This window comes from Phoca vitulina, unplaced genomic scaffold (genome assembly GCF_004348235.1).
Source record: "Phoca vitulina isolate PV1807 unplaced genomic scaffold, GSC_HSeal_1.0 scaffold53, whole genome shotgun sequence".
Taxonomy (NCBI): domain Eukaryota; kingdom Metazoa; phylum Chordata; class Mammalia; order Carnivora; family Phocidae; genus Phoca; species Phoca vitulina.
In genome coordinates this window covers 8,651,374-8,673,393 of record NW_022589756.1, presented here as the reverse complement: position 1 = coordinate 8,673,393, position 22,020 = coordinate 8,651,374, and the positions used below count along the sequence as shown (strand labels likewise).

The following is a 22,020-nucleotide window of genomic DNA, read 5'->3' as shown; positions in this document are numbered from 1 at the left end:
GGCTTTCAGATGACACAGCCCATGAATGATCCTGAGCCAGAACCACCCAGCTAAGTTGCTCCCAAATGACTGACCTGCAGAAACTGAGAGATAATTAGTAGTTGTGTTTTAAATTACTACATTTGAGGTCATTTGTTATGGGACAACAAATAACTATGCGACTCCTTTATCCTTTTTCAGCTGCAAGATGAATAGCTATCTAGCCCCAGGGTGGTGCCGAAACTGCTGAGCGTGTGTGTATTCATGTCTGTGTTGGGGGAGAGAAAGGATTAGCAAGGACTGTGATCTCCAGTATCCTGACTTTAGTTTACTTATGCTGACTTTTTCCTTCTCCATTGCTTTTTCTACTTTTCTCATATTGACCAGAGCACTCAGTAAACTGAATCATCCATCTCCAGCAAGAGAATCAATTCTACACTTTTGTAGGCTTAGTTTAAGGAATCATTCTATGTAAATATGGTATTTTATCATAGTTTAGAAACCCGGTAAATTTCTATTGACAGAAACCCTCACCTTAGCTGTCAGACCTCTCCTAGACCCATCCCTACCTCAAGAGAAGAGCATATCTCATATTCACTGAGAAAATAGAAGCAACAGACATAATCCCTTTAAGTTCTCTCCTCCCACATTTAAACCATCTTTAAGTACTGAGGTGAAAAGATTATTGTTTTAGCAGCTGATGCCAGAGTTCCTCTCAGGGATAGAAAATGCCTTACTGAAGAAACTACCTTGATATGACACTTGGAGTATGGAAGAAGAAAGCTTGGCTTGTAATAAAATTGTGAAACAAAGAGATCGATAAATAGATCTGCATTTTAAAAAAGAAGAAGAATATGAAGACTGGAACAGGGCAAAGAGGAGAGGAAATGGGAGGAGTGTAAGGAGAGATGGCGTGGGAGGTTGAAGCTTGGGGAGAGAGTTCCAGCAATGGGCGAGCTGAAAGCATGTTTAAAATAGAAATTTCTATTATTGGACTTCACGTTGTTTTGTGTTGCTAAGGATATAAAATCCCTGAAGACTTCAGTAATATCTGATACATGCACAAATGCCTTATGTGAGTGATTTGGGGGAAATATAGGAAAAAAGACGCAGAGGGGACTGGTCTGAGTTCTACAGCTGGTTCAACATGAAACCAAGGAATAGGAACATGGAAACTGAATTACAAGTGAGATGAAGAAGTGGATGAAGAGTGGAAGCAGAAACTCAAAAGCCAAAGAAACCATACGATGGACTTCCAGGAATTAACAAAAATCTTGGAGTAGACATTGAACTTTCGAATGAAGTCCCAATGTGGAATGGGAACTTTTTTAAGTAAGCCAATTTTACTTAAATCTAAAAAAAAAAAAAAAAAAAAAAAAATCTACCTTAGCTGACATCTGGGTCCATATTCATGGGTTCTTCTCTCATCTGTTCTGGTCTTTTACAAAAAAGAGATGTCCAAAACTGGGCACTCTGTTTTTTAAGGTGCTCTGATATCCTTCCATCCTGTGACCTTGCTCCATCAATTATTCTCTTTAATACATATAGTCAATACTCTCCTCACTACCGGGATTTCCCCCACTGTTTATACCCAGGCTCAAGCCCAAACTACCACCATCTTGCAACACCAGATTTGAACTCTAAAAGATTTAGATTTTGAATCCTTGATCTACTATTAGTAGTATAAACCTTGGGCTTATTACTTAACCTGTATATACTCTCTTGGCTAAAATTTCCTCAGCAGAAAATGGGGATAATAATAGTATATGCCCCATAGGAGTGTGGTAAGGATTAACTCATTAATTGGTTAATGAGTGTAAATTGTCAGCCCAGTGCCTGGCAAATAGTAAGTAAGCCCTCTTAACTGTTATCATCATCCTCATTCACCAGAATTCTCAAGAGTCATCTCTACTCTATGTCCACTCCTCTACCACCATTCATTCTGTAATATCCAGAAGGCTGGCTTCTGCCAAACTACTAAAATTGCTTTCATTATGGTAACCAGAGACCTCCTCATTGAGTAAATGCCAATGAATCTTTTCAGGCCTCCCTTTGCAATTCTTCTGCAGCACTTGGTAGTCCTCGTCACCCAGCTTCTTGAAATGGTCCAATCCCGGCTTCTCATAACATCACTCTCTCACCACCCTTTCTCTTTTTTCCCACTGACTCTTCTTTCCCCACCACCTTTAAATGTAGGTGTGCCAAGAATTCTGCCCTTCGCCATCTTCTGTTCTCATTCAGCACTCACTGGGTGCACGGATTCATGACTTTAGCAGCCAAATCTCTACCGTGAGCCCAGACCCTTCTTCTGAGCTCTTGAGCCAAAATGCCCACTAGGTATCTCACCCTAGGTGTTTCATAAACCCACCCATCTAAACCACGTTTATAAGTACTGTTAACGCAACCATCATTTTCTCTGATTTCCCCAGTTCTTTCCCTTCCCTAGTAGTCATTTTCATAATTAACACCAGCTGTGATCATTCCTGTCTCCATTCCTCATGACCTCACTGTAGTTCTGAGTGGGCCTTAGGGTCTCATGGGCCTGGGTCTAAATATTAACTACAATGGTTCTTGGCCAAATTACTCAACCTCTCTGACCTCAGGTTTTTGTGATAGCAAAATGGCCAGCACATAGTAGGAATTCAGCAAACATTCCCCTACACCCCTTCCTTCAGGTCTCTTCACCACCTGCTGCAGTGCATTATCTGCCTATTTGGTCTGTCTTGCCCTTTTCTCCTCCAAATTGCCCTAGAGTTCATCTTTCTAAAAAAATAAATGTGATACTATCATCTCTTTGCTTAAAAATCTTCAACATTTTCTTTTTTTCCTATGGAACAAAGTCCAAATTCCTTAACATGATAAGTTCCAACTGGCTTTCTGGTCCCTTCTCCTCCAGACCAGTTACTCTAAAATATTGGCTGTTCGCCAACTATTTCATGTACATACTGGCTTACATCTCTGCACATGCAGATCCCTTTGGCTATAATTCCCTTCCCACGCCCAAGTTCTTTTGTCCAACTGGCAAGCTTCTTTATCCTCCTCAAGACCTACCTGCAAAGCTGTCAGTTATATGACAACAAAAGCTCAGCCACCAAAAACAGAAATAAAAAAGCTAAAAAGTTTCTACACAGCAAAGAAAACAATCAATAAAATGAAAAGGCAATCTCCAGATTAGGAGAAAATATTTGCAAATCATATATCTGATAAGAGTTAATATCTAAAATATATAAAGAACTCCTACAACTCAGTGGGAAAAAACAACAACACTAAACAACCCAATTAAAAAATGGAAAAAATCTTGAATAGACATTTTTCCAAAGATGATACACAAATGGTCAACAAGTACAAAAAAGGTGCTCGGCATCACAAATCATCAGGGAAATGCATATCAAAACCATAATGAGATATCATCTCATACTTGTTAGGATGACTATTATCAAAAAGATAAGAGATGACAAGTGTTGGTGAGGATGTAGAGAAAAGAGAACCTCTGTACACTGTTGGTGGGAATATAATTTTGGTACAGCCATTTTGGAAAACACTATGGAGGTCACCACACCCCCCCCCTCCAAAGAACTATTCCTTAAAAACAAAACTACTGGGGAGCCTGAGTGGCTCAGTCGGTTAAGCGTCTAACTCTTGATCTCAACTCAGGTCTTGATCTCAGGGTTGTGAGTTCAAGCCCTGTGTTGGGCTCCATGCTGGGTGTGGAGCCTACTTTAAAGAAATTTAATTTAATTTAATTTAATTTAATTTAATTTAACTTAATTTAATTTTAAAAAAACCAGAACTACCATATGATCCAGCAATCCCTAGTCTGGGTATATATCCAAAAGAAGTGAAATCAGTACCTCTAAGAGATACATGCACTTCCATGTTCCCTGCAGCATTATTCACAATAGCCAAGATAGGGAAAAAAACTTAATTATCCATCAATGGACAAATGCATTAAAAATGATATACATATATGCTACAATTGTATTATGTATGTGTTTATGTGCATACACAATAAAATATTATTCAGCCTTAAAAAAGAATGAAATCCTGCCATTTGTGACAACTCGGATGAACCTGAAGGACATTAAGCTGAGTGAAATAAGCTAGATGCAGAAAGAAAAAGACTGCATGACCTTACTTATATGTAGAATCTAAATAAGTCAAATACATAGAAGCAGAGAGTAGAATGGTGGTTGCCAGGGGTTTGGGAGGTGGGGGAAGTAGAGAGATGTTGGTCAAAGGGTACAAATTTGCAGTTATATAGGATGAATAAGTGTACAGATCTAATGTACAGCATAATGACTATAGTTAATAATACTGTATTGAATACTGGAAATTTGCTAACAGGTTAGATTTGAGGTGCTCTCACCACAAAAAAGAAAAAAATGGGTAACTCTTTTTGGGTGAAGAAGTGGATTTGTTAATTAGCCTGACTGCAATAATCCTTTCACTATGAATATACATATAAAATCATGTTATATACCTTAAATATATAAATTTTTTATTTAAAAAAATTTAAGCTGTCATTAAAAGGGTGACACCTATTCTTTACTGGTTCAGAATTTTAAAAAACCAAATACAACTATTCTAGGGGTAGGTGGCTGGCTCAGTCAGTGGAGCATGCGACTCTTGATCTCGGGAATGTGAGTTAGCCCCATGTTGGGTGTAGAGCTTACTTAAAAAAAAAAACAAAATAACTATTCTGTACACACAACACACACACACACACACCAAACACACATAAAGGGAGAAGGAGAGAGGAAGAAAGAATGGTAAGTGTGGATGTAGCACAATGTTAAAAAATGGTGAATCTGGGTAAGAATCATTTGGAACTTACAAAAAAGGTTGCAAAACTCTATATAATTCTGGCTTTTATGTAAGTTTGAAATTATTTCAAAAGAGAAAAAGAAGAAATCATGAAACAATCTAACCATGCCATAACAATCAAACAAACCCAAGTTGAGGAACATTTCACCAAACAACTGGCCTAGATTCTAAAAATGTCAATGTTGGGAAAAAAGAGAGGAAGCTGAGAGGGAAGGAGGGAGGTGGGAGGTGGGCTGAGGAAATGTTGGGAGATCAAAGGAGACTAAAGAAACATGATAACTAAATGCAATGTGTAACCCTGGGTTGGATGTTAAATTGGAAAAAAACTGCTATAAAACACATTATAGAAACAGGGGTGAAACTTGAAAATGGACTCATTATAGAATAGCATTATAGTAATATTAAGTTTCCTGAATTTAAAAATTGCACTGTATGAGCATGTAAGAGAATGTTCTTGTTCTTAAGAGATATATCCTGAGGAATTTAGGGGCAAATGATAGTAATGTCTGCAACTTTAATTTGTTTCAGCAAAATTCATAATAACAACTAAAATGCATGTATTGAGAGAGAGGGTATAGCAAAATGTTAACAACTGGTGAATCTGAGTTAATGTTTACCTTTCTTGCAACTTTTCCATGTTTGAACTTTTTTTAAAATATGGTTTTTTAAAAAGCCACCACGTATGTAAAATCTTTTTCACTCTCCCAGATAGAATTAATGCTGCCTCCTCTAAGCTGTTATAAATGTTTTAATTTTGACTTGAAAATGCTCAGATTGGGTTGTAATTATTTATTTAAGCCTTTGTCTTATTCTATTAGATTGAGAGCTTCTCGGGGCAGGAACTTAAATTGCCTTTTGGAATTTAATAATGGGAGAAGTATTCTAATTCAGGGCCATTTTATTTGCTGACATGGTATTAGTAGAGTATTCTGACACTACAGTTTGGGCTCATGGCCAAACATGCTGGACATTCCTGAGATGAGAACTAGAACAGAGCATAGGAAAGTGCTGGAGTTTATTTACAATGTAAATCCCTCTATGGAGACTTCTGCTGGCAAAGCTGGGCAGCCCTCTGGTCCCAGGCAGATACACAAGGGTGCCATATGTTTGAGGGAGGGTCCCATGATAGTGGGGCCAAATTGCCCCTGATTCCTGGAATACAATCGCCCATGTATCTGTCTTATCACTTCCAACACTTGTGTAACAAGAGGGCAGCCCCATCCTTGGCTGGCCACAGGCTAATTATAAAACCCATGCGTTAGAGGATCAAACTATTGGAGAGTGTAGGTGAAACCATGCTCCTCCTATCTCCCCATTGCTTGCTTTGATCATGAATATAGGAAAATGTCTTTCTCCATAGTACTGAGAAGAAAGCTTCTATCCTTCTCTCTGCCTACCTCCCTTACTTACTCCTCAAGGAAAGACACAAATTACTTCTATGATGGATGAGACTGTGTACAGGGTCATTATACACGCACTACCCAACCTCCTTTCGAGTTCCTCTTTCAGAGATGTCTGCCCCACAGGCCATGTGTTCTTCTCTCCTCATGCAGTGGCGGGTAAAGCCATTTCCAGTGACCTTGCCTATGTCCAGAGGGAAAGTCCAATTCCTGGAGGAAGAAATGAGAAGCCAGTTTTGGCCTCAGGTGCAAGCCACATTGTCCAGACCAGCTTTAGCAAGCAAGAAAGATGATATTTCAGTCCCAGTCTGTTTCTTCTAACTGTATCGTTTTGGTCCAGCACTTGGAAAAGAAAGGGACATGAAGGGCCCTCTCAGAATCCCCACAATATTTTACTAATCTTTGAATCTCAGTGGTGGCTTGTTCCATGAGAAGCCCTCAATAAATTTTTGTTGTCTGGAACTCAGACAATGTGACGCACACACAGGCATATGACTGCTCACAGCTATCATCGTGGTGGGGGTTGTGTTTTTTCATCATACAAAGTGATTTTTGAAGCTTTTCTAGTTTGTCCAAGGGCTCTGAGGCTACAAGGAAGCAGGCTTTCGTTAGTAGAAGAGAGAGAGCTGCATCTCTGTGCTTCACTATGATTGCAATACCAGGGAGTGAGGTCCCAGGGGAGCTGTCAAGCAGCTCTTGATGGCAATTCTAGCAAGAAGGTGGTAGAAACACAATTTTAGCAATAATGATCAAACAGTTTTTGAAATTTTCCTTTATCCTTGAAATGCCTTGTGTTGCTGAAAGTCTATTCATTACTGATCATTCATCTGTAGCGAGTCATCTCTTTATGTATCTGTACATGGAAGTGACAGCACGGGGAGGATTTTGTCAGAGACAAAGGCTCCTAGGCACAGTGGGAGAGCCAGAAAGGTAAAAGTGAACAGCAGCTCGAGGAGGTAGGTACTAAAAACAAAACAGAGGAAGGAGAAGCCACAAGAAAGTCAGCTTACTTATAAGGGGCTTTGTTTTTTAAAGTGGACACCACAGCCCTTTAATATGCTTACTGGGACCATCGCTGGTACCTCCATCGTCTTGTGAGTCCACTCCCTTAATCTTATCCACGATTCACTGCCTTTCCCTCCAGGATGCCCAACTCCTCCCTGTCTCCTTCAGCTCAACCTGTAAACGTGCCCAAGGTTCTTACATCCCCAGAAGCCTCAAACTACCCTCCAGTGACCACTCTCTTGCCTCCTCGTTGAGTATCCTCGTGCCCCCCAAAGTGTGGCTCGTGGCCAGCAGCATTGGCAGCGCATGGGCGTACATTCAAGATGCAATCCTCAGGCCAACGTCAGACCTACTGAATCAGGATCTCCGTAGGTGGGGGTCCAAGAGCTTGTGCTTTAACATGCTCTCCGTGATTTTTTTTTTTTTAAGATTTTATTTATTTATTTGACAGAGAGAGAGATAGCGAGAGCAGGAACACAAGCAGGGGGAGGGGGAGAGGGAGAAGCAGGCTTCCTGCTGAGCAGGGAGCCCGATGTGGGACTCGATCCCAGGACCCTGGGATCATGACCTGAGCTGAAGGCAGACGCTTAACGACTGAGCCACCCAGACGCCCAATCTCCAGGTAATTCTGAGGCACACCCGAGTTTGAGAAGCGCTCGCTGCCTGTCTGCCATGCCTCTGCTTCCTCACCATTTTGGGACGCCTCCCACTGTCCCTTTAAATTTTGATGCTCCAAGGCTCTGTCCTGGCCTTTTCTTTCCTTGAGCTATCCCCTTTCTCTAAGTGATCTCAGCCACCCAAAGATTGATTTAGCTGTTTGAACACAGGTGTGCATAAATTTGAGAATTACTCCATCCCTGGCCTGGTCTCTGAGCCCCCAGCATGTCCAGTCCCCTTCTGGACCTTTCTACCAAAATGCTGCACAGTTTTCTAAACTTGGTCTGTCTAAAACAAACCCAGTATCTCCTCCTACACCCACTTTGCATCTATTTTAACACACTGGGTTGTAGGATAGCACTGCCACCCACGTAGTCACCTTGAACTCCTTGGCATCCTGCTTCCTCTCACCCACCCCTGGCCAGTCTGCAAGCACAAACAGGTCCACATCCACCACTTCCCCAGCGTGTGCCCTCTCAATGCCCATCTTCCCTAATCAGTCCGTCCTTCATGCTGCCACCCCATCACCTCCTCACTTAAATCCCCTTCGTGAATCCCGATTGTTTACCTGATAACTTCTAAGCCCCTTAACCTGGCTTCGCCTCCAAGTGTATTTCCCATCCATTCTCCCCTTCATCAACACACCAGTATTTCAGAAATAGCAAATTACCCCCCCTGTTCTTGGAATGGCCCATGCCAATTCACAAGTTTGTGTCTTGGCACCTGCTGGTTGGTACCTGAGTCTGATATGCCCTTCCTCCTATAAGCGTTCCCACCTCAGCTGGTCTTCCTGGCAAACTTCTAGTCAACCCCTAAAACTTCACTCCAAGATCAAATCCTCTGTGAAGTCTTCCTTATACTACAGAGTACTTACTAATGTCTATCTCCTCAATAAGACTAGATCACCCTGATGGCCAGAAACCTGCCTGATTTGCCTTTGTATAGTCAGCACCAAGCTCAGGCTCTGACATCAAGGGGGTTTAAAAAAAAAATTCTCGGGCGCCTGGGTGGCTCAGTTGGTTAAGCGACTGCCTTCGGCTCAGGTCATGATCCCGGAGTCCTGGGATCGAGTCCCACATCGGGCTCCCGGCTCAGCGGGGAGCCTGCTTCTCCCTCTGACCCTATCCCCTCTCATGCTGTTTCTCTCTCTCTGTCAAATAAATAAATAAACAAAATCTTTAAAAAAAAAAAAAATAAAAAATAAAAAAAAATTCTCCTTATGTTGATTCATTCACCCAACAAAAATCCACTGAACATATATCATGGAAGGAGCATTGTGGATACAATGAGCAAGACAAAAACTCTCTGCCCTCTAAGAATTTATCATCCAATAAGGAAGCTGACAAGTAAGCCAATAATGTTAACAGTGTACCCAATGCTACACAGGAGGGATAAGCTTAGGGAGTTACATGGGGTGGCACCTAAATCAGTTTTGAGGTAATCTTATTGTGCCCTTGGTAATAGATGCAGTCTTTAGATCTGCAAGGAAAAGTGATCATATGTATTTTGAAAGACTATCGCAATATCAAATTGTTGATATTCAGTTTGAGTCTGATGGCAGGAAAAAGACCTCATTAATGACTGATGTGTTAACATCCAGTGCATTTAAGTAAAGGGTCCAATAAACATTTAAGGCAGGCACCATGAGGCTCTGAGCACAAGAATTAAGGATTTGCTGTCACATTATTCACTCCTTTATGTTTCCAAAAGTTGAAAGGACTATCCAAAATGTCAACATAATACAGAGGAGGAGGCATTTGTGATGGTTAATTTTATGTGTCACCTTGACTGGGCCAGGAGGGGAGCAGGGCTCAGATGTTTGAACACGATTCTGGGTGTGTCTGTGAGGGTCTTTTTGGAGGAACTTAACGTTTGACTCAGTAGACAGAGTCAAGCAGCCTGCCCTCCCCAATGTGGGTGAGCCTCAGCTGAAGGCCTGAATGGAACAAAAAGGGTGAGTAACAGGGAACTCTTCCTTCCTGACTGCTTTGAGCTGGGACATGGGTCTTTTCCTGCCATCAAACTGAAACACTGGCTCTTTTTGGGTCTCAAGCCTCATGGCTTTTGGACTAGAACTTACACCAGCAGCTCTCCTGGGTCTCTGGCTCGCTGCCTGAAGATCTTAGGACTTCTCAGTCTCCATTATTGCATGAGCCAATGCCTTATAATAAATCTATTTATATCTATAAGAGATTACACACACACACACACACACACACACACACTTCCTGTTGATTCTGTTTCTCCGAAGAATCCTAATACAGCACTGGACAAAAATTTCTTTCTAAATCACCTGTTTTCCGCTTTAATTTCTACTTCACTAAAAATCAGCACCATTCCTAGCAACCTCTACTGAAGTCCCTTTATTAAAGGATGTCTGTGACTTGACATTTCAGTAGAGGTGATTCTGATTCAGTGACTCAGTGGTGATCTCAGCCCTGTCGTGCTGTCAGCCCTGGAAGTGACATCAAGGTTGGGACTTGCTGAAAGGGGAACATGTGCTCATTTAAGATACCCACTGTAATAACCTGGGAGGTTTTGAGTTTCCTTTGTTATTATCAGAGAGTAGAGAAGTTAGAAGTGATATCAAAGGCAGAAATAATATTTGCAGTTGTCATCATTTGCAAGGATCCTGTTCCATTTCTGTGTGTATGTGCACGCGCACGCACACACATACACACACACTCCTTCTCAAACTTCTGGAAGCTTCTGTTGTACTTTTGAAAGCAAAGAAGCCATGGAGGACATATCAATTCATTAAAAAGAGTACCAGCATTTTGCAGGAGATGGTAACTTGAAGAGAAGCATTTGATAAGCATGAAAGAGCAGATAAGCTGTATAACATTAACACTCCACTCTGAGTACTAACATAGGTACCCACTTCGGTAATTATGCCATAAACAAGAGTGTTCCAATGGCCTTGATGTGCAAACCTACTGGAATAAAGTTAGGATGCTTTCCTTATAGCTAGAGCCATGCAAGCTGAAGGAACCCTAGAATACCATCCAAATTAAGATAGCTTCCATTGAGGGCCTCAGCATTTCTGCTTCTACTAGAACAAACATGGCTACTCTATAGGTCACTGGTATCTAGTAGATATTCACCAATCTGCCAGGCCTAGGGAAATTTGTATATTAGTCATGATATGGGAAATACTGCTGGGGCTAACCTGAGGAGATCCACATGATGTGAGTTTGGGTCAAAATAATACTAACATTAGGGGCACCTGAGTGTCTGGTGGTGCGATCGAGCCCCTCACTGGGCTCCACACTAGATGTGGAGCCTGCCTAAGATTCTCTCTTTCCCTCTCCCTCTATCCCTCTCCCCCTCCCTCTCTTAAAAAAAAAAAACAAACTAATATTAATGGTAGCTTCCACTTAATGAGCAGTGATAATTACATTAATAGTTAACTCTAAGAAGACGGTGTTTTTAAGTGACCTGCCCAAATTCATACAGCTAATAAGTAGCAAAGATCTGACCCCCAAGTGCTTCCAATTCCAAAGCATTTTCTCTTTTTTTAAAATGATTTTATTTATTTGAGAGAGGGAGGGAGAGAGAGTGAGAGAGAGAGAGAGAGAGAGTGTGAGCACAAGTGGAGGGAGGGGCAGAGGGAGAAGCAGATTCCCTGCTGAGCAGAGAGCCAGACGTGGGGCTTGAACCCAGGACCCTGGGATCATGACCTAAGCTGAAGGCAGCTGGTTAACAGACTGAGCCACCCAGGCGCCCCCCAAAGCATGCTCTCTTAACCACAATTCATTTCTGCCTTCCAAAGGAATGACTAATCTTTAAGGAAATGTCACCAATCAAATATACATAAATAAATAAGAATGAGGTATCACATTATGTCTGGGCTATTCATCCAATTAGGGTGATAGCCACTTGGTCAGAAGGCCAAGAATCCCAGTACTGAACAGAAATATTCTCAGTACCTGTACACAGAATGAGGAAGGGGCTGACAAGGATCCCTTTTTTGACCAAACTTTGGTCCAGCTCTTCTGACCTCTCTTCTTGACCAGGCTGTGTCCCAGTCAGATCCTCAGCCTGCTTATGACCAGTTTCACACAATCCCCCAACCCTTGGTAGCTCCCCAAGTTCCTCTTACTAATTTTCCATCCATTGATGCCTCTCATCCTGCCTGTTGGCTATAACCCCCCCCCACTACTCCTGTGTATTCAAAGTTGAATTCCATCTCTCACCCCTATCCCAAATCTTGACCCCTAATGCATTAGTCTTGAATAAAGTCTTCCTTGCCTATTTAATTTGTCTGATACAATTTTCCTTCGATAGGGCATAGGTAAACACTGGAGGAGCTCTGAGTGCAATCATATTCTCTCATCCTTGCAGTCACAGAGTGCCTGGTGATGACTCAACAAACCTACTATTACAAACCTCCCAATCCAGCCTGCCTAGAGAATTGTCCAGAATGCTTGACTGTGGGAGCCTTCCTGCAAGCTAAGAAGATAAGCCAAAGAGTGGGAAGGAGGGGAGGAGAGGACCAGGCTATAATTTTAAGGAAGAAAGAAGCCTTCCAGTTTAAATCAGGAATTGGGTACAAGATCCCTCTCCCATCCAAAATCCCACTGAAAGATATTTTGCTGGAAAGATATTTTGAGAAAGAATGAAGTAATAACAGAAATACAAAAATAAGAAAGGTAGCCATCAGAGGACCAGAAAGCCTAAGAACTCCTAGAGGGCACAGAGAGCATTAGAATGGGGTTGACAAAGAAAGAGCTAAGGCCCCACAGGTGAAACATTTCGGGGGAACATAGGTCTTGAAAAGAAGTACCACAGAAGCTTTAAACTGGGTGGCAACCAAAAGTACAGAAGTGCCCCACAGACAACTATTAGGGTAATTTGTTAACAAGCAGCATTCTGAGCCACTGGGGAAGTTGGGACCTCCAGTGTTCGCTGCCTAAACAAATTTAGCTTCTGCCTTCCAGCTATACATGGAAAACAGATCTAGAAAAGAACAAAAAAGAGTGCTTGGTAATTAAAGTATAATTATGGGGGGGGGAGGAAATCCAATAGAAGGCCTGAATTTATTAGAATGTACACAGGCAAGGACTCAATTTGTGATCTGGACGTAAAGGAAAACTTTCAGATTAAAGAGCAAATAGACCAAAATATGGAAATAAGACAGCAAAGATAAGGCTCATGGATGATAGATTCAGGTAGCCCAATATTCCTTCAATAGAAATTCAAAATGGAGAAAAATAAGGAAGGGAAGGAGGTCATCAAAGATATTAGAGAAAATGTCTCTGAGCTGAAGACAGACCCAAGTCTTCAGATTAAATGGGTCCACTGAGTGCTGTGCTGAGTGAATGAACAAACACCTAATTAGTGACCTTTTTGGGAAAGTTCAAACTTCAAGAAATTTTGAGGGGCACCTGGGTGGCTCAGTCGGTTAAGCGTCTGCCTTCAGCTCAGGTCACAATCCCAGGGTCCTGGGATCAAGTCCCTCGTCGGGCTCCCTGCTCAGTGGGAACCCTGCTTCTCCCTCTCCCTCTGCTGCTCCCCCTGCTTGTGCTTTCTCTCACTCTCTCTGTCAAATAAATAAATAAAATCTTAAAAAAAAAAAGAAATTTTGAAATCTTCCAATGAAAGGGAAAAAAAAACATATACAAAGAGGAAAGAGAATTAAACTAGCACCAAACTTCATCAACAATATGGGTTGCTAGAAGACAATGAAACAGTATCTTCAAACTCCTAAGAGAAAGAATACTTGGAGCTCTGAATTCTGTGGTTAAACAATCATTCAAAATATATTCAGATCTATAAACACTCAGACAGTTTACAACACTCATCCTATCTGAAAAAATTACTTCAGGTGTTTGCTCACACCAAACGAAACAAATCCAGGAGAGAGAGTGACATGGGTTTCAGAATGAAATCACAGCAGGCGATTTTAGGAATGAGATGCTAAGTATTCTTCTGTGGATCATTTGCTCTTTCTTTCCACCTTGGTGCTCACCGAGAGATTAGTCACCAAACTCAAACTTGGACTTTGGCCTTATTCCTTTCTTTAATCACTCCAACCCTACACAGATTCTCCCCCATACTTTTGGTGCTGGCATACTATAAAATCCTAATTATCAGAGGGCTCTCTGGAAAATTGAACTTTTCTTGCTAATGCCTTAAAAATTCCTGATTCTCTTTCAGTGTTCATAATTTTTAAAGTAGTTTTGAATGTATTAGCCCTCTCTTTTGCCAAAGTAAACATACAGTGAACAAAATGCAACTTGTTCCTCAATTCAGGGTCTGGTATTACCAGGGAATGGATCACCATTCCCCATAACCAAAACGTTTGCCCTAAAACCCAGAAAAACAATCAAGTGACATGCCCACCAGGACCATAGCCACTTAGTGGCAGAGTCTTGGTTAGAACCCTCATATTCTGACTCCTGGTGTTATGGACTGAATTTTGCTACCACCACCTGCCCCCACTCACCACCCAATTCATATGCTGAAACTCTAACCCCCAATGTGACTGTAGCTGGAGATAGGGCTTCTAGGAGGTAATTTAGGTTAAATGAAGTCATAAAAGTGGGATCCTCGAGGCGCCTGGGTGGCTCCGTTGGTTGAACATCTGACTCTTGGTTTCAGCTCAGGTTATGATCTCATGGGTCCTGGGATCGAGCCCCACGTCCGGCTCTGTGCTCAGCGTAGAATCCACTTGAGATTCTCCCTCTCCCTCTCCTTCTGCCTCTCTCTCTCTCTCTCAAATAAATAAATAAATAAATAAGTAAATAAATAAATAAAATCTTAATTAAAAAAGTGGGATCCTCATCTGATAGGACTGATGGCCTTATAGGAAGAGAAAGAAAGATCTCAATCTCTCTCTCCACATATACACACACTGAGGAACGGCCATGTAAACCCACAAGGAGAAGGGGGTGCCTGCAAGCCCAGAAGAGAACTCTTGCCAGAACCTGACTATGCTGGCATCTTGGTCTCGGACTTCCAGCCTCCGGAATTGTGAGAAAATAAATTTCTGTTGTTGAAGCCACCTAAGCAGATCGCTATCGACTGAATGTTTGTGTTCCCCCAGATTCAAGTGTTGAAACCTCATCCCCAGTGGGTTGGTATTAGGAGGTGGGACCGTTGACAGGGTGGAGCCCTCCATGAGTGGGATTAGGGCCCTTATAAAAACATTCGAGAAAGATCCCTGGCCCCCTTCTGCAGTGAGGTTACAGCATCCATGGGGAAGCAGACTCTCACCAGACAGTGAATCTGCCGTTGCTTTGATCTCGGACTTCCCAGCCTCCAGAACTCTGAGGAATAAATGCCTGTTTTTTTTTTTTATGGGCATATAAGCCTATAAAAGCCACCCAGTCTATCGTGTTCTCTTATAGAAGCCCAAACAGACTAAGACACTCAGCCAAATCCCATTTCACTTCTCTCTGTTCATTCTCGAATCAGTTGTTTGTCAAGTGCATTTTTATTAGTGGTCACTCTGTCACAGATAGAGATGTTGACTATCTGAAGTGAATAGCTCTTTCTATAAAATAAACATTCATATTTTAGTATTAAAGCCCCATAAGCTTACTTATTCTGCTTCTGCCTCTTTTGCAAGCATCTCTAAAAGAGCCCATATTCATAAATTCATAACAGAGTTATGGAATTGACTTTTTCTTCTTTTCCCCCCCAGCAACTATATTTCTACCCAATTTCACCAAACTGTTTTTTAGCTTTGTGGTGAGGTGACTGTTTTTCCATTACTCAACAGAACATCTATCATAATTTTATTTTATTATTTTTATTGAGATATAATTGATAACATTGTATTAGTTTTAGGTGTATATCTATCATGACTTTATTTTTTTATCTATTATTTGAGAGAGCGAGAGAAAGCACAAGCAGGGGGAGCAGCAGAGGGAGAGGGAAAAGCAGACTTCCCACTGAGCAGGGAGCCCAATGCAGGGCTTGATCCCAGGGTCCTGGGATCATGACCTGAGCCCAAGGCAGACGTTTAACTGACTGAGCCACCCAGGCGCCCTCTATCATGATTTTAAACATCAAATTCACCCTTCTGAAAATATCCATGGCTTAAACAAGTACACAGATGCTATAAAATGTAATTTTACTTTTCACTGTGTATCAGCCTTGAGAATCCATTTAAATGGACAAGTGAGCACATTCACTCTGTTGACAGTGCTAAGACAGAAGACTAAGCTAACACCAGGTCAAGCCCCACTTGTATTTTGAAAGGATAAGGAGACAGCGGTATTTTCTCATTTATTTTCTTCTTCTTTTCCCAAGAGTCTCTTCATAATTCTTATCCACTGGAGCAGCCAAATTCCGGCATCTGCCTTTTTAAGCTTAGAGAGAATCTACAGATCGAGTGTATGCAGTCCTGTGACCAGCCTGGACCAGCAGTTTTGCGGAAAAAAAGAGATAACCATAGCCTCTATCTGAAACATGTTCCGCTGAGGGGAGGCTTAAAGGAGACCTTGTAAAGTGGAAGAAATGAGGGGTTTTGACAAATAGTGGTCTTCAAGTGGGGGGATGCAAACACCTTTGACACGGGATGAGACGCCAGCAGTTTAGGGAATCAGTACGCAACGTAATATACGCAACATAAACATGCAACCTAAATTCAACAATTTCCCTGCCTGAGCTCTTGCCTGTGCGGCAGGAGCAGATTCTTCCTTTCCCCAACAGGCTTTCTTCCACTCTATGAAGGATGAGAACACCTCTCACCTGTGCCAATCTCACCGTGGCACACTTCTCTGGGCACCAAACAGAAAGACTGGGAACACCAGTGTTGGTGCCGAGGCAACAAACAGCTGTAAGGACTGAGTAGCACGCACTTGTGCAAGTCGGGGGGTTTCCGATGCCTTGGGTTCAAAAAACTGAAGGAGGCCTAAGAGAGTTGCAAACGTAGCGTTCAAAATGATTTTTGACAATAGGTCAATATAGGATTTCGGGCTCAGAGGAGCTCAAAGAATTAACTGAGAGTGCTATAAGACAATTCTTTCCATTCCTATCTTCTTTTCATATGAACAAGATTCCTCGGCATTTCCACTGAGAAACACAATTGATACTGAACCCTGACCCACTCTAGCAGTGAATAGTAACCAAGCCCAGATACGTAACCTCATTGTGGTAAACAGCCCATCTCTCGCATTAAAGGATATATTTCCACTAAAATATAACTTTACATTTAGTAATTATTTACGGGTTTGAAATGTATATTGTTGTTTTGACCAAGTATATTGCTAATAATTATAATGATAACTCCATCAGAAGAGGTTATTCAATGGTCATAGGAGCTACAGTCACAGGAAATAAAAATATTAACATATATATATATACATACATATATATTTATTGCAGTACAATAGGGTGACCACTGAAAGATTTTCAAGCATAAAAATATACACGAGAAAAGTCCATATAGGAAGTGGAATGGAAATTCAAATTCAGAGAAAAAAAGGAGTGATATATAATTTCTGATGTTTAAAGGAGAGCTTGTTCCTATATTGTTTTATTGGATGATGGTGGGTATCAAACACTATTAGATTCCTCTGTATACATATAAAAGAATAATGTCACAGTTTTGAGTGTGTGTGTGTCATACACATACATATATACACATACATCTGGATCAATCGACCTATCTATGTATTTGTGTTAATGCTCTATAGTTTAGCATCTATAGTTTATATAAATACATTTATATTTTATATTGTATTATATACATTATTTATATATGTACACAAAATATAAATATATTTTTATATAATTTACAGCTTCAATAGGGATATATAAGTGTGTGCGTGTGCCCTATATGTGCACTAGAACAAATGTACCATACATACATGTGTGTTTACATTTATCCAACATATTATATAGATAGATCTGCGTATATTCATGTTAAGACTTTACATTTAGGTGTGTATATTTTAATAAATACCCATACACATATACGTGCATGCATACATATATGCACGTTTATATTTATGCTGAGGCTTCACACGGTATGTAAATACACACACGTATTATGCATACACACACACACAAAAGTCTCAACACGAATATTCTTTGTGGTGAAATTATGTAATTATATGCAATTACCAAAATTCATCAAACTGTACACTTAAAGTTGACAGATATCATTGTATGTAAACAAAACAAAGAGAAGAAAACCCTCCCCATTAAGATAGGAATAGAAAAAAAAGCAAAAAGTAGAAAGAGGATATTTTCTTGGTATGACTGATCAATAAATATCTTGTGTGTGTGTATATAATGGCTTAACACACACATGTATGCAGGTACATGGATACTCAGCAATTGTTTTTTAAAGTCAATATTGACAATAAACTATAAAACATATCCTTCACAACTATTTAAACCTAAAATTTTAGATAGAGCCTATAAACGTGTGAGGGGGGCATGTAATTTTACAGAATCCCTCTGGAGGATGTGCAAGCCAAAAAGTCTATAGACCCCTGGGTGCCAGTACGGGACAATACATATGGGTGAAGCCAACAGAGTAGACATCAAGAGAACAAAGGAACAATCAGTACATTTTTGCTACTAGGATATAGGAGAGCTAGATTACAGTGACGTAATGTTTACATATGCAGTAGACACAAAAAGTTTAAAAGCAGCTCTTTGTTCTCCTGCTTACTGTGGGGCAGGCACCAGCACATGTGAAGGAAAAGAGATGACAGGACAGGCACGCGGTTAGACTTGCTGATGCTGAGGCACCACCGGATTGAAGCTGGCAGAATGACCCTGGGTTCCAGGATAGAAGCCCACATACACGTGCAGTCCTCCCATAAGCCCAGATCAAAGCACCTCATCTCAGGACTCATTCCATAACTACATGAAACAAGCCTCATAATTACTTTGCGGGTGGGGAGAAGTCAGTTCAGCTGAACTCTTACCAAGTGCGGAAATCTTTTATCGTTAAGATCTAACTGGATTCTTTTTCCAAATCGCACTGCAAACAAATTTATTGTATTCCTAGGCTGCCGTGTGATAGTATTTTATAAATGCAGATGATTCAAAAGCAGTAAACGCTTGGCCCTTGCTCTCAATAAACTTACCATCTAACCAGGAGGACAACATCCAAGTTAAAACAACTGAAGAAAAATTCAAAGCCACATATAAGAAGCATGTAATAATCCCCCAGGAGAAACAACTACTCTCATACTTCCCCAGTGGAAGTATAAATTAGGTACAATCCCCTGTGGAAGGAATTTGGGCACATAGATCAAAATTAAAACTAAGTGTCCCCTTTGACCCAGTAATTTAACCTCTGGGAATGTATCCTTTAGGCCATACTTAAGAAATAACATATATACAAAGTTACTCATTGCAGCATTATTCAAAATAAAAGATTGGAAGGGACCTAAATGCCCTTGAGTAGAGGAAAGGTTAAATAAATTATGCTACATATATACAATGGAATATTTTGAAGGTATAAACATGCACAAGGAAGCTTTCAATGTACAGATATTTTTTAAAGTCTCCAAAGTCTATTAGGTGGGAGAAAAAAAAAAAAAAAAAAGGTTCAGGAGGGGGCGGAGCAAGATGGCGGAGGAGTAGGAGACCTGGATTTTGTCTGGTCTCAGGAATTCAGCTGGATAGGGATCAAACCATTCTGAACACCTACAAACTCAACAGGAGATCGAAGAAAAGAATAGCAACAACTCTCTGAACAGAAAAGCGACCACTTTCTGGAAGGTAGGACGTGCGGAGAAGTGAATCCGAGGCGATATTCAGGAGGATAGACGGCGGGGGATGGGCCTCCATCGGCCGCTTCTGGCAAGTGATAGAGCCGCGGAGCACAAAATCGGAACTTTTAGAAGTCGGCTCCACTGAGGGACGTCACTCCAGTGGCTAAGCTAAGGGTGGAACCCTCATGGGACAGTGTGGTCTCAGGACCCTCGGGGTCACAGAAAGACCAGGGGTGCCTGAGTGCGGCAGAGCTCCCAGGTATCGGAGCGGGGAAGCCAGCTGCAGAGACGGAGCCGAGGAGCGAGGAGCAGGCTCTCAGCTTGGGGTTGCCATAAACCGTGATCCACGACACAGTCAGGCCACTGCTCCTCCAGCAGAGACCCAACAAGCAGCAGATCCAGGGAGATTTCCCTTCCTCCCCTGGGAGGAGTGGCGCGGGAGCGCACCGCAGGGATCTGCGGGGTTTGGAGACTCCACACGGGGTCGGGTGCCAGAGATAGAAATGCTCGGTCACAGGCCGAGTGAGCACAGAGTGAGGCCGGAGACCGGGGAGACGGGAGTGACTGACTGCTTTCCTCTGGGGGCTCGCTGAGGAGCGGGGCCCCGAGTTCTCGGCTCCGGGGAAGAGATTGGGAGGCCGCCATTTTCACTCTCCGCCTCCAAAGCTGTACGGAAAGCTTGCAGGGAACAAAAGCTCCCGAGGGCAAACCCGAGCAGATTACTTAGCCCGGACCGGCAAGGGCGGGGCAATTCCGCCTCCGGCAGAGACATTTGGGAACCACGGCAACAGGCCCCTCCACCAGAAGATCAGCGAGAACAGCCAGCCAAGACCAAGTTTACCGATCAATGAGAACGGCAGAACTCCAGCGCTAGGGGAATACTGCACATAGAATCCATGGCTTTTTTACCATGATTCTGTAGTCTTTCAAAGTTAATTTTTTTTTTACCTTTTTTTTTTTTGAATTTTTCTTTTTCCCTTTTTCAACCAACATCTTATCAATCCCTTTTTTAAAAAAACATTTTTATTTTTCATTTTTAGAGTCATATTCTATCTCTTCATAGTAGTTACCCGTATTTTTGGCATATATATATAAGTTGTTCTCTCTTTAAAATTTTGAGATAGTTTCTTCTAACCGATCAAAATATACCCTGAATCTCTAGTGTATGGTTTTTTTCTACTCCCCTGCCTGATCACATTCTCTGCTTTTTCTTTTCTTTTTTTTTTTAAATCCTCTTCTTTCTTTTTTCAAACAACTTCTTAGCAATTCCTTTTATAAAATTTTTTATAATTTCCATCTTTACAGTCATATTCCATCCCTTCATCATATCAACCCTCATTTTTGTACATATATAAGTTTTTCTTTCTTTAAAATTTTGGGAGGCACTTTCTTCTAACAGACCAAAATACACCCAAAATCTAGTGTGTGGCACTGATCTATATACCAGCGTGATCATATTTGATCATATTCTGGTTTTTTTTTTGGTTTGTTCTGTTTTTGTTTGTTTTTATCTTTATCTTTTTCTTTTTTTTCTTTTTCCTTTTTTCTCTCTTTCCCTTTCTTTTCCCACTGCTTCAGGTCTTTTCTGATTTGTTTAGAGTATATTTTCTGGGGAACTTGTTACCCTGTTAGCATTTTGTTCTCTCATTCATCTATTCTCCTCTGGACAAAATGACAAGATGGAAAAAATCACCTCAACAAAAAGAACAAGAGGTAGTACCGACTGCCAGGGACCTACTCAATACGGACATTAGTACGATGTCAGATCTAGAGTTCAGAATCATCACTTTAAAGACACTAGCTGGGGGCGCCTGGGTGGCTCAGTTGGTTAAGCGACTGCCTTCGGCTCAGGTCATGATCCTGGCGTCCTTGGATCAAGTCCCGCATCAGGCTCCCTGCTCGGCAGGGAGCCTGCTTCTCCCTCTGACCCTCCCCCCTCTCATGTGCTCTCTCTCTCTCATTCTCTCGGTCTCAAATAAATAAAATAAAATCTTTGAAAAAAAAAATCTTTAAAAAAAAATAAATAAAAAAAAAATAAAGACACTAGCTGGGCTTGAAAAAAACATGGAAGTTATTAGAGAAACGCTTTCTGGAGAAGTAAAAGAACTAAAATCTAACCAAGTAGAAATCAAAAAGGCTATTAATGAGGTGCAATCAAATATGGGGGCGCTAACTGCTAGGATAAATGAGGCAGAAGAGAGAATCAGTGATATAGAAGACCAAATGATGGAAAATAAAGAAGCTGAGAAAAAGAGAGATAAACAACTACTGGATCACGAGGGCAGAATTCGAGAGATAAGCGATACCATAAGACGAAACATTAGAATAATTGGGATCCCAGAAGAAGAAGAAAGAGAGAGATGGGCAGAAGGTATAATGGGGCAAATTATAGCAGAGAACTTCCCTAATTTGGGGAAGGAAACAGGCATCAAAATCCAGGAAGCACAGAGAACCCCTCTCAAAATCAA

At 41.3% G+C, this 22,020-nt stretch overlaps 1 protein-coding gene across 6 annotated transcripts in view; it reads right to left on the bottom strand.

Annotated features, from left to right (window-relative positions):
• The window catches only part of EXTL3 (exostosin like glycosyltransferase 3), a 154,831-nt gene that overhangs the window by 103,824 nt on the left and 28,987 nt on the right, over window positions 1-22,020 (bottom strand). Inside the window, exon 2 of one of the 6 annotated variants that reach the window (XM_032388981.1) lies at window positions 6,290-6,413. The exons of 4 other annotated variants lie outside the window; for them this stretch is intronic. The gene's annotated coding sequence lies outside the window, so the exon portion shown is untranslated. Of the gene's footprint in view, window positions 1-6,289; window positions 6,576-22,020 lie in introns of those variants that run through there. One more of the 6 variants, XM_032388978.1, reaches the window with a different exon arrangement.